The following is a 12101-nucleotide window of genomic DNA, read 5'->3' as shown; positions in this document are numbered from 1 at the left end:
GCAAATCTCTGAACAAAGCCTCAACACGCTTATCAAACATTCGCATGGTGGTTACTGGATTTGATCTTAGAATTTCACACTTTTCTGACCAGTCCAGGGCTTCAAAATCAACCTCTTCACCTTGCTGTCTCTTTATTGCTTGAATCACTTCAGGCCATCTCATCTCAGCAGCAGAGAAAGTGACAAAGAACTGAGGTGTTCCTATTTGACGAAGCATACTGAATAAATCTTTGGTAGTTTTCTGCCAGTAAGCTGGAGTTCCTCTTAGTGGCTGCATAAATCTGATTGCATCTTTATTTCTTACCAGCTTCTCTACTTCTGTCTTACTTTGTAACATTCCTGATGTGATTTTGCGTCCATCTTTGGTCATAGTTTTACCTTTCCTTAGCTGTATTGTCATGCTGGAATTAGCCAAGTGTATTTCAGTGACAAACTGTGAGAAAAACAGGTAATTTGTATCTTTGGCAAATCTTGCATCAATGTTGAAAAGCCTTGACTTGAAGTAAGCACTTGGTGTGAGTTTAAGAAGTCTCTTTTCATCCAGTGTACTCTGACCAGTAGGAAACTGCACAGGAAATGCCATGGCTTCCAAATGAGGAGTTCTGAAGAAGCTAACAGGATTGTTTCTTTCTGCAGGAGCCACACAATATGTGTTATCACTGAAACAGAGAATCTCTTCTGAAATGTCTACAGGCTGCAGACAACTTTCTAGAGCAAAACCTCCATTGTTCAAATCACTTTCTGGTTCCTCTGGATTTTGTTCCTCTGGTTGTTCATCACAGGATTGCATATTAATATCTTGGTCACTTTCAGACTCACTTTCGGACAAAAGGGCATCTTTTTCATAGTTGTCAATTTCCATTAGATCTGCTTCATCATAATCATCGCTTGCCATGCTGGCTTCATCACTGCTGTCATCATCAGGTAACGTTGGATCACAAAGCAATGCATCATCTCTGATAACAACATCTGTGTACTGTGGGTGAATCTGTTTGAGTTTACGCAGAGCTTCAATGAGTTTAGACCAGGTGACAGTCTGGAACAGCTGATGGCCTTTGTAGCACAGTCGTCTTTTCAGCTTGATCCTCATTACCTGTGATTGGCTTCTGAGCCTCGGTAAACAGTCAACTGTTTGTTGGACTTCAGATGGTACACACACCACATTACCACGTATGAGTCTTTGTCTGCCCTTTGGAAGTGGAATAATCTTAGCAAAAGGTATGCATTTGGCAATCAGATGTCTCTCCAGAATGTTGAGATCACACAGTTCAGCTGGAATATCCTGCAGTTCTAAACCATTGACAGCAGCAAGCCTGGGCATGCGTCCACTTTTGAGGGAACTGTGACACGTGTGACAGATATACTCCTTTTTTCTCTCAACAGGAAAGCTGCACTGATCATTACATGCTTCATCACACACATGAACAAATTTACCAGTTAGACACTGTTGAGCTACAGTTTGGTGTTTTGAGTAATTTTCTCTTTTGCAGATTTTCACCTGATTAGGAAAAGAAGCTTTTAGACAAACAGTACAAACATGAGATGGTGCTGACTTAATGTTTGATCTGAAACGAGATATGGCCTCATTCATTAAAGTGTTATCTGGATGACACTGTAAACTTTCAGCTGGTCGATGCATCTGACAATATTTTCTTTTTATTTTCATTGCACATCTAATGTTATGCATCTGTCTAAAAGAAAAACTGTTCCAATATTTTACTCTCATTCGTTCTCTCATATTGTCCTTGTGTTGCTGCTGAAATTGTCTCTCTTCTCCATAACGTTTAGTGATGTAACATTTTTTTTTCTGTCTAAATTCTACACTTTCTTTATATAGGTTAGAAACATATGACCTCATGTAAGCTTTATGTTTCTCTCTGAATTCAGCACAAGTTCTGTATGTTCTTGTTATTCGTTCCTTCTGCTTCTCTCGGAACACGGGAGATTCTCTGTATGTTCTTGTTATTCGTTCCTTCTGCTTATCTTTGAATACAGGATTGTCTTTATACATCCTTATGACACGTTCTCTTTTTCTCTCTCTAATTTTAGCACTTTCTCTATAGATCCTTCTCATTTGCTCCTTCTGTTTTTCCTTAAAATCATCTCTTTCCTTATAGATCTTTCTCAAATGTTCCCTCTGTTTCTCTCTATATGTAGGATTTAGCTTATATAGATTACTTTTGTACACACTCTTCTTTTGTCTGTGATCAGGATCATTAGACATCTGCCTTTCTTTCTTTTTCTGATTTTCCTTTCTTTTTGGTAGTTTTTGTTGGGCCAGTGATCTTCTCCTCATTTTTTGCCTTTCCTGTTTACTATATTTCAGCAGTTTATGTGAAAGTTCCTGTGTTGTCTTGGTTGAACAGGAGGCAGCGGTTGGATCCTTCTGAGGAACAGAATCTGATGTTACCTGAGGTTCTCTTACAGAAGATGCAGATGTTTCTTTTTGTAAAAAATCAGAAGGATGATGGTTGCTTTCAGGAGCAGCTGTCTCATTTGAATAATCCACTCTGGATGATGTCACTTCTGTGGTTAAAGTGTCAGTCACAGTTTTCTGTGTCTGCTCAGTGGATGTCTGGGAGTTTAATTCAGGAACAGGTTCATTTAAATCTGGTGCTGGAGCACTTGTAGCGCATTGTCTGTATTCGGTGGTTTGATTAGCATCTCTTTGGTAAGCAGCGTTTTCACTGTGAAATTCGATGGGCTGTAGCTCATAAGTGCAGGTTGGTGCGATGCTAAACATTCGGTACAAACATTTGATCCTGTCAATCATGTCGTTAAGACGTGTGAATTTTAACATTACTGCAGTTCCACCACTTACACTTAGTGACAATGGCATTCCTGTAGACTTACGTGGGTGAGGGTCAAAGTATGCATATTCACCTGAAGTCAGCCTGCAAACTGCGATGACTGTTCCTCCCATGACTAGCAAAGCGTAGCGAAACTCTGAAGCCAAACACTGTAGTCCCTGTTCAAGGCTCGGAAGATGATCTGTACCATCAAATGTGCCATAACGAGCAAACTGAGACATGTCCACTTGATACTCGTGTCTGCGGCTGGTGACCACTGTGGGAAGCTCATCACAGGCTAGAAACACGCTGTTCACAAACCTCTTTCTGGCATCTGAATACACGGCATGGCCTTTGTCCAACACACGGTTAAGATCTGCTCTGGTAATGAATTCATCCTCGTGTAAGAATGACAGGAAAACCAAACTGTTAGCCATGCATTGCTGATTCCGGTACTTTCCATACTTAGCAGAGGCCTGGCTTCGGGATGCACAGATGCTACTCACTCGTGCACGACTTTCACTGTTTGTAACAAGTACATGAGACGGTCCTGGAGCTTCTCCATCATGCTGCGTTTGCAGAGTTACCTGGGGTTCAGTCTGGATTACCTGCTGTACTTTAGCATTTGGCACAGATGATGAGCAAACACCTCTCTTTACCACATCTGCATAAGACACTGTGGCTGTCTGAACGCTGCTCTGCACTTCTGGACTGGGAATACTTGTAACAGACACATTTACCTCCTCACCGCTCTGAGAAACATTCACCTGTTCTTTCTCCTTCTGACGTCTAAGCTTCTGGGACTGCGACCTTTGACCTTTCCTTGGCATTTTATTGAAGTACAAACTGGACCTTATATGTATTTATACACAAATGTAAACAAAACTCAACCTGTAAACACTGAAAAACTAATGACACCTCAAGTTTCTATTAAATCAGAGATTTATCAGAATTGATGTAAAAGGCTGACCTAAATACAAACTCAATATAAAAGTTATTTAAAGTTTTCTGAAAACACTTTGGTCTGTTTTATTGTAGCTTTTTCAAAAACTGTATATTATTACTTCTTATATTTTTTTAAACCAGAATGGATAACAAATAGGTCTATACTTCTGTAATGTAATATGCAGAATAAATCTCAACAATCAATCAACAGGCTATAATAAAACTCTTAGCTTTTAAGTAGACTTTGTGTAAATCTTTCAGATATTTAAAATTTAAAGCAAATATAAGGAGCTGTGATGGTGCAGTGATCAGATGACAGGCAATGACGATTCTTCAGCTGGATGTTCTGCAGCAGTCAGGAAACAGGAAGTCTGGGTTCTCAGGTCAGCCTCTAGATGACAATTGTAACTGAATACTTACACTGAGTGACAAATATGGGTTTGTCCTTAAATAACAATAGTATAAACTTGTAGTCAAATGTTATAGCCAATGAAACAGACTTGAAAAATGTATATGAATCAAATTTAATATTTATCTGAATACAGCAGTCTGAATGTATGTATTACAAAATAACCAGATTATCTTACTACAAATAAATCTCAACAAAGGTGTATATTTTATATAATTTATCCAAGTAATTGCACTTGTAAGCCAAACTATCCCTGTTTATTACAAAGTGTAATGCAAAATTAAAATGACAAATGTAGGGCTCTGTAAGTAGTTTCTACAGTGAGTTCTACTGTACTGTATATTCAACTTTTTACTTGTAATTTCCAGCAAAATGAGTGGATATGAGAGAGTTTAACGACAGGAAAGAAGGAGCAGTGAGAGCAGAGATCTCTCAGATTTCTGAAAACAGATCGACGAAGTTGTGGTAACTTCAATTTCCAAAAACTTGGTTTCTTGTCAAACTTCGATTTCTTGTCAAACTTCGATTTCTTGTCAACCTTAGATTTCTTGTCAAACTTCGATTATTTGTCAACTCAGGTTCAAGCTTGTCAAAATTAGATAGAGCTCATGGCGGAGAATGATAGAAGATAGAATGGCTTGTCAACAAAGATGGAGCAGGGAGAGGGAGAGTGATAGGACAGACTGAATTGCTTGTCAACGATAGAGGGAGAGGGTTTTCTGCAGCAGGTCACCTGTAAGACAAAAAGGGACTGGAATTAGGCATATTTCCAATAAACATGGCTTTCCAGTATTTTTCGGACTATAAGTCACACTTAAAATCCTTTAGTTTTCTCAAAAATCAACAGTTTACCTTATGTATTAATTCTGGCTGTGCTTACTGACCTCAACCCAATTTTATGTGCAGCACGGCTCTCAAACCTCTGTCAAAATGTTTTAGTATGACTTTGGAAAGCTACAAAGCTGCAGCGCTTGATGGATTGTTGGAGCATTACAGCTACAGTAGTCAGGAGCCTCGCCGAGTAATTCGTATTGTGCTTAAACATAATATTATGGTGTGTGTATGAGGACCTGGCATCTGTTTACAGACATGCGTACGAAGCAGATTTAAAGCCGATCAATCAATGAAGAATTTGATAGATTTGTGGAAGAGGACTGAACAGAAAAAGATTGTAAGTGTACAATCTTTTATTGTAAGTACTTTATACATATAAAAAGTGTATTGTGTATTGTACACATATAAAAAGTGTATTGTTATGTGTTACCACTGAAAAATGTTGAGAGTTACTGTGAATGAGTTGAATAGTTTGAGTTATCTGAATATTTGGTTAGCTGCATATGCCTTATAATCCGAAAAATACAGTACACACAGGGCTTTACATATTGAAGAGTTCCACAGTACATTATTGGACTGAACTGATTGAAAATGCTCAAAAATGGTGGTGGAACTATTCTAAAGAAACTTTTACATTCTATCAACACAATAAAAACAGTGTCTATAAACTTAAACCAAGATGTGCTGAGATGTGCTGCTGTTGAGAGTTATTGTAAATGAGTTGAAAAAAGTTTGACTTATCTGTTTTGTTTGGCTTAATGTGCCTTAGAATTTAGTGCGCCTTACAGTCCGAAAAATACAGAACATATATATCATTACACACTGAAGAGTTGTACAGTACATTATTAGATTCAACTGAATGAAAATGTTTAACATATGGTGGTGGAACATTTCTAAGGACATTTTTGCATTCTATTAACACAATAAAAACAAACAGTCTGTAAACCAAGATGTGGTGCTACAGTAACTTACTATAAACATTATATGGTCAAGCTAAACCCACACAATGAAGTTAGAGCAGACAGTTTCAGACCACCTGCTTTAAACACTTCACATGCACTCAACTCACATGTTCCTAAATGCCCAAAGGTCTCAAATTCCCGTTTCTGTGTGTACTTACCTGGTACAACAGTATATCATAATGTCTGGGGAGCCATTAACATAAAAGTAACAAATAATTTACTCAGTATGACTTTTGGCAAAATGAAAAATTTGGAGACAGATGACTCCTATACAGCAGTTTCTACATTTTTCAGTCAAATATGGGGCATGTTTAATACACACTCCACTAAATCTACAATAAACAAACAAACAATAAACTTAGCATGGCCAATATTAGGGCCTAATTAAAAATGTAGCATGATGATAAGAGAGATCTGTAAGTCTGGAAATGTTTACATAGACTTTTCTAGGATTTGATGATTGCCAAGAGCTGTGCTGACTCACTGCACTACACTGAATCTCCTATAATGAGAAACATTTCCCCGCATTGCACCTCAGACAAACCTTTACTTACCAGACTTGAGACGATCAGATCAGCAGTCTAGAGAAAGGAAACAATTCATCAGATCACTGTTTGATGATTCAGACTGTTGAGCCTCTTCACACACAATCCAACTTACTGTGACACAAATTAACTAGTAAAATTCTCAATTTATTTAAGGCTTTATGAGCTGAATTTAATTGCAGAGTCTCAGATGGCATGTTTAATAACATGTTAACATGTTAATTAACATGTTTAATAAAAACATTCATACTACAGAATTGCAAAGAATAGGCACCAATATTTGTTGGCACAAATGCAGGATATACCAAATATTTTTTGTACACAGAAGCTTTGTGGCTCTAACATTTTCTATCACAAGTCAGTTCTAATAACATGTGAAGAACGACAACTTTTAATCTCATTTCAGATTAAAAATGTTGAATACAAATTAATTATTTAAATCAGAAGCAACAGAAAACCACAACAACAACAGTGGCACACCATTTTTCTAATGAAAATTTCTTAAAATATTACGCTAAAAAGTCATTCCATTGTACTTGTTGCTAACAATATTTATGTTTTGCAGTATATCCCTTTTTGGCAACATTTATATTTAATTTTAAAACATTGGCTTTAATATACCTACTCACAACTGTACTTCTCTTGCATTTTATTATTGCTTAAGCGTTTAAGCTATCACTTACAGTCACTCAGGCAAAATACTTCTAGTGTTTCGACTTCATGCTAATTCATAAGTGGAATGAAAGAGACAATAAAAATCGATAGCTGTGGTGCTCTTAAGTGTTTAAGGTACCACCTATACTTACCTAAAGCACTTTCATAGTTTTGTTTGATACTTAAATCCACAAACATAAGGAGAAATCAAACAACTGCATAAAGATATCTCTGACATTTAACTATGTTTGGACTTGATAAGCCATCAAAAATTAAAAGCAGAGAAAAATGGGCTATTAAACTTCATTGACATTTTCAGGGGCAGTCAGTGGTCCTGTGTGGGGGCTTTGCTGCTACAGATTCTAAATCCTGACTATTTGTTTTTGCCCATGAGTGAATGGCAAGATGACACAAGTGAATTACTAAACATTACCATTACTGTCTACTTACCAGCAAAGGCAAAACCAAAGATCTGTTCACTCTGTGTAACAAAAGACAAAGAACAAAAATACAGGATCAGACAACTCCAATCAGCATTAGAGTCAATACTGCATCACTCTCTGTAGTCAAAAACATTCTGGAAACTTCTTTGTTTACCACAGCTGGAATACAAACAACAACTCTCCTCTGTTTTTCTTTAAAGATTATCATCTTCATAAAGGTAATATGTAGTTTTATTCATTTGCAATAAGCCACACAAGTTTCTGATTCATGTAATGCTCCAAAATTTAGGTTCGATTACTTAAGAGAGTAGACCAATGATTTGCAACACCTAGCACTGCACACTTTATCAAATGGTGATGTCACAATTTAAAAGTAGGTAACAATCACAAATGATAGCTTGTATGTTTGTAGGTTTTAACATTTGAGGTGGCCTGAATTAAAATTCTATTAACACAATAAAAACAAACAGAATCTATAAACTTACACCAAGATGTGCTGCTACAATAACTTACTGTAAATATTATATGGTCCAACAAAACCAACACACTGAGGTTAGAGCAGACACTTTCAGGCCACCTACTTAAAATTTATGCCACATCACAGGTTCCTTAATCCCCAAATTTCTCAAATCACTGTTTCTGTGTGTACTTACCTGGGACAACAGTACATCATAATATCTGGGCACACAGAAACAGGGATTTGAGATCCATTAACATAAAAGTAAACAATACTTTATTCAGTATGACTTTTGGCAAAATGAGAAATTTGGAGATGGATGGTTCCTACAAAGCAGTTTCTACATATTTCAGTCACATGTAGGGCATGTTTAATACACAGCCATAAGCACTCCACTAAATCTAGGACGTACTTATAATGGAGGATTTAAAGGCCTAATTAAAAATGTAGTATGATGATAATTTCTTTGTAGATCATTTAATCATAAAATACAGATATGAGTGCTGTATCTGTGCTTTTGATTTTTTCCAGTCATCAACAAAATCTTTAATTAAAAGACTAATTCAAAGAGCAGTTTTCAGAAAGTGACTTAATTTAATGAAGGGAAAGAAGCTTTTGAAATCCACAAGGCCCTACTTGAAGACTTAATTGTACCTAAACTGCTGTTCATGAGCTGCTCTAATGTGAAATAATATGTGCTGCTACAATAACCTACCGCCCTCTGTAGGTCTGGAAATGTTTACACAGATTTTTCTAGGATTTGATGACTTTTGATGATCACCAATAGCTGTGCTGACTCACTGCATTACACTGAATCTCCTATAATGAGAAACATTTCCCAGCACTGCACCTCAGAAAACCCTTTACTTACCAGACTTGAGACGATCAGATCAGCAGTCTAGAGAAAGGAAACAATTCATCAGATCACTGTTTGATGAGTCAGACTGTTGAGCCTCTTCACACACAATCCAATTTACTGTGACACAAATTAACTAGTAAAATCCTCAATTACTTTAAGCTTTTTTAAGTTTACTGTAGTCTAAAGAGGAGATAATTGAACTGCAGGGTCTCACATGGCTATAGCATGTGTAATAAAAGCATTATTACTACAGAAATGCAAAGAACAGGCACCAATATTTGTTGGCACAAGTGCAGGATACACCAAATATTTCCTACACAGAAGCCTTGTGGCTCCAACATTTTCTACAACAGGTCAGAGCTAATAAAGTGTGAAAAACCAAAACGTTTAATGTCCTTTCAGGTTAAAAACATTAAATATAAAGTAATTCTTGAAATCAGAAGCAACAGAAAACCTCATCATGTTTTGTTAGTCTGATATGAATATGCAAATCCTAAAATACATGTAAATACTGACATGTTACAATAAAAGAGGTGCAGAATGTTTTGTGATTAAAATTAAATGTCTTAAAATATTACACTAAAAAGTCCTTTCATTGTACCAGTTGCTAGGAATATTTATGTATGTTGCAATGTCCATTTTTGGCAACATTTCTATTTAATTTTAAAACACATTATATTCACTAAATAAGTAATAAACTAATTCGACACAATGGCTGTAATGTACCTAACAATGTCCACTCACACCTCTGGTTCTCTTCGTTTTTATTATTGCTTAACTGTTAAAGCTATTACTTATACCGAGTCAGGCAAAAATACTTCTACAATGTTCTGACTTTAATGTAATACATCAGCAGAATTTGAGAGACAATATAGATCAATACCTGTGCAGCTCTTAAGTGTTTGAGCAACCACTTATACTGACTCCCCTAAAACACTTTCATTGTTTTGTCTGCTACTTAAATCCACAAACATAAGGAGAAAATGAACAACTGCATAAAGACATCTGACATTTAACTATGTTTGGATTCAATAAGCCATAAAAAATTTAAATCATACATAAATGGGCTATTAAACTTCAGGGACAGTCAGAGGTTCTGTGTGGGGGCTTTGCTACTACAGGTCACAAATCCTGTGTTTTTGCCAATCAGTAAATGGAAACATATCACAAAAGTCACTACCGTGTGCAAGTCGTCAAATGTGCTACGCAATGCCAGGTTCATACTGCTTCAGTTACAATCACTGTTTACTTACCAGCAAAGGCAAAACCAAAGATCTCTTTCACTCTGTAACAAAAGACAAAGCACAAAAACACAGAATGAGACAACTCAAATCAGCATCACAGTCAATACTGCATCACTCTGTGTAGTCCAAAAGATTCAGTACACTTCTTTGTTTACCACAGCAACAAACAACTCACCTCTTTTTTCTACACCTTATTAAAGATTACTGTCTTCATTAAGGTAAAATGTGGTTTCATCCATTTGTAATAAGCCACACAAGTTTCTCAGTTATGTGATAGCTCTATTAGTTTGGTGCTATTAGATAACACAATAGATTTAATAAGCAATGATTTGCTACACCTAGCACTGCACACTTTATTTAAATTCTGACATCACAATTTCAGAGCATGAACAATCATAAATGAAAGCTTGGATGATATATTTGTAGGCTTCAACATTTGAGTTGGTCTGCATTCAAATTATGCTTCCTAAAAATATTATCACCTGCACACAGTATCATTTAGTATCATTTAATATTTTAATATGCTGTTGTTTTAAATATTTACATATCATATTTATAATATTAATGGTGCACTGCTGCATTTTATTTATTTGAAGGTGGACTTTTTTATATTTCATTCATTTTTCACAAAGTGAGAAGTTAAACAGAGCTGCAGGTGTAGGATATATTTAAAAAACAACCTGCACAAACAAGTGTTTGTTAAACAGTTCTTAAAAATTAACTAAAAAACTAAAATTAATTAATTTAAAAAAACTTCTTGTTAAGAGATGTTATTATTCTTATATTATGTGTTTTATCCTCACTCTCTCTCTCTCCCTTCTGTTAATTAACCCACAACACAAACACACACGGTACAGGCACGTGACTCTTTTTCTCCCGGCAAGCTGTGTCCCAAAACGGAGTAAATCGGTTTGGCTGAGATCAAAGTTATTAGATTATTATATTAAATAAAACTTTATTAATCCATCGGGTGAGTTCCTCCTGGATTTTCACACAGCTGAATAAACGTTAAACGGTCGAGAATTTACGCCAGTGTCCTGTCATATTTTAAATAGCAAGGAGCAGACGGCCGAGATATTAAACTCCAGCGAGACAGCGGTGACGCAAATCTGAAGGCTAGACGTCCCATTTCACAGCCTCGCACTTCCGGCCTTCTCAGTCTTTGAAGGACCCGGCCCACGTAGACCGCGAAGGCTGAGTCCTCCGAAGGATGCAGCCGACGTTTTGGGACACAGCTAATGGCGGTAAAATGGCTCCTTTGAAGTTGCCGACCCTGCTGCTTCAACAGCTAATCAGTGGTTCTAAAATGGCGGCTCATTACCTCACAACCTAAAGAATGAGGCCGTTTTAACTGACTGATTTGTGAAGAGGAGAACTAACTTCAGCTTCCCTAAGAGACTCAGAAACACTAACACACCGAATGAACCAAATACAACACAATAACTGTATCAAACAATCAAATGAACCATATTAATTTCACACTGGGCCTATAGCAGCAAGGCTAGGCGTTAGCGCTTAGGTTGTTAGGGCTAGCATACCAAACACTCCTTTTAAATACTAAAATTACAACGTTTCACTAAAAAAGCAGTCATTGTGTTACTTTAACATGACTTATACTTCGACTGGCTTTATAAGTCACTAACAACAACTGGCTAAATCACTCAAACAGCTTATAGACATTTCACTTCAGAGAAGAGAGACAGAGAAGCAGCTTACCGGCAGGGATCGACCAGAGAGTGGGCGGAGATTCAGGAGTCAGCCAGAGACGTAAAAAAAGAGGCATTCACAGGTAGTGGGAAACTCCGCAATTACACAAAATTGGCATTGAAAACATGAAAAATATATGTAAATTTAAATATTATTATACTAGATTTTTTTGCAACAAAAAACAACTAGCAGAAATTTAATTCTATAAGTTTAATAAATGTTTCAAACAGGATTCTTTGAATTTGAAATAATG

At 36.5% G+C, this 12101-nt stretch overlaps 1 long non-coding RNA gene across 1 annotated transcript; it reads right to left on the bottom strand.

Annotated features, from left to right (window-relative positions):
* Window positions 1-4242: 4242 nt before the first annotated feature.
* LOC148104105 (uncharacterized) lies at window positions 4243-6764 on the bottom strand. The gene is made up of 2 exons (XR_015718642.1): window positions 6494-6764; window positions 4243-4876 (listed from the first exon to the last, which is right to left on the bottom strand). It is a non-coding gene; the product is annotated as an uncharacterized LOC148104105 (long non-coding RNA).
* Between the last annotated feature and the right edge of the window lie 5337 nt (window positions 6765-12101).

The sequence above is a fragment of the Neolamprologus brichardi genome, chromosome 3 (assembly GCF_056152115.1).
Source record: "Neolamprologus brichardi isolate AB-2024 chromosome 3, ASM5615211v1, whole genome shotgun sequence".
Classification (NCBI taxonomy): domain Eukaryota; kingdom Metazoa; phylum Chordata; class Actinopteri; order Cichliformes; family Cichlidae; genus Neolamprologus; species Neolamprologus brichardi.
Note: the sequence above shows the minus strand (reverse complement) of the source record. Positions and strands in the feature narration are given on the sequence as shown.